At 41.8% G+C, this 1,302-nt stretch overlaps 1 long non-coding RNA gene across 1 annotated transcript in view; it reads right to left on the bottom strand.

Annotated features, from left to right (window-relative positions):
• The window catches only part of LOC102204503 (uncharacterized), a 2,222-nt gene extending 1,485 nt beyond the window's left edge, over positions 1-737 (bottom strand). Inside the window, exons 1-2 of the long non-coding RNA XR_312473.1 lie at positions 703-737; positions 535-618 (exon numbers count right to left, since the gene is read on the bottom strand). This is a non-coding gene — a long non-coding RNA (uncharacterized LOC102204503). The remainder of the gene's footprint in view (positions 1-534; positions 619-702) is intronic.
• Positions 738-1,302: the final 565 nt, after the last annotated feature.

Here is a 1,302-nt window from a genome sequence, read left to right as displayed (position 1 = left end):
GCATCTTGCACCCTGCTGTTATATGCTGGATTGTCTCAGGGGCACCTTTACACAGCCGGCACCTGGGATCTTGCCTGGTGTGCTGTCTTTCAGTCCAGCTTTGTCCAGCCAATGGTAGGGTTTCTGGATATCAGCCAACTCCTCTATGTTGTTACCATTTCCAATATTAACAAGTCTCTGCAGCTTGCTCATTTTATTTATTTATTTATTTATTTATTTATTTATTTATTTATTTATTTATTTATTTATTTATTTATATCTATAGCTATTATATATATCCTCTCCCTCTCTTTAGGTAGATAGAGGCAATCACACGTTTTTGAGTGTGCTACTTTCTGCTATATATCATGTCAGAGCAAAATGTTTTTACGTGTTTTACTTTCTGTTTGCTGGAGTGGATTTTTGGTTGTTTAGAAACCAAACGCTTGTTTTAAAGAGACAGTTTGAATGGGATTGACGGAAGGACATGTTTGCAATTTATAACCAACAACATCAATAAGTTAGATCAAAGAATTCATGTTACTAACAGCTCACCTCTTTGTAGCAAACAGAGGCTCTGCCTGTTTAGATGCGTCACTCTGTAAGGACCCAGAGCTGGGTGGAGGTCCAGGCTGGTTCCTGTGAATAATGATGGAGCAGAGATGTGAGTGCTGAGCTGTGACATGGAGAAGAGTCATGGACAGTTAGAGATGGTCATCTCACCTCTGAGCTTTGGTCTGGCTCTCATGTTCCCCACACAGAGTGCTTTTAGAGGGAGGGACTCCCTCCTCTCTGTCCTCACACTGATCCATGCTGCTCAGCTCACACACACTTTCTACCTTCACCTGCAGAAGAAACAAAAATCATTCATGTGCACATCAACTACAATCCTCCTTTCCATCGTGTGCTGTCCAAGTATCAGCTGCTTCATCTCAGTGTCAGCTGAATGCAGTCAGACAGCAGTGTGAGGCAGAGTAAGCTGCCATCAGCTGCTCTGCTTCTAATATCAGTCCACTAGATGGAGCCATGAAGCACACACGATGCATTTGTTGTGACACAGATTCACTGTGACTGGAAGTTTCACTCAGTCCAATATATGTGAACAACATTTGAAAATTTTCAGCTGACCCATGATTCAAAGAGGATCAGCAGAGTTAACAGTGTCACAATAATTATTCCTGCTGAGTGAACTGTACGCACACCGATTTACTGTTAATAAGAAGCTTCTTCCATCTAGTAATGCTCTGTGTCAGTCAATTCAGGATTAATGTGGGTAGCCAACCAGAGGATGGCAGTGGAAGCAGATTTTCACAGTAAAGTTCA

This window comes from Pundamilia nyererei, unplaced genomic scaffold (assembly GCF_000239375.1).
Source record: "Pundamilia nyererei isolate P.nyererei 1_Seehausen unplaced genomic scaffold, PunNye1.0 scaffold00804, whole genome shotgun sequence".
In the NCBI taxonomy this organism is placed as follows: domain Eukaryota; kingdom Metazoa; phylum Chordata; class Actinopteri; order Cichliformes; family Cichlidae; genus Pundamilia; species Pundamilia nyererei.
Note: the sequence above shows the minus strand (reverse complement) of the source record. Positions and strands in the feature narration are given on the sequence as shown.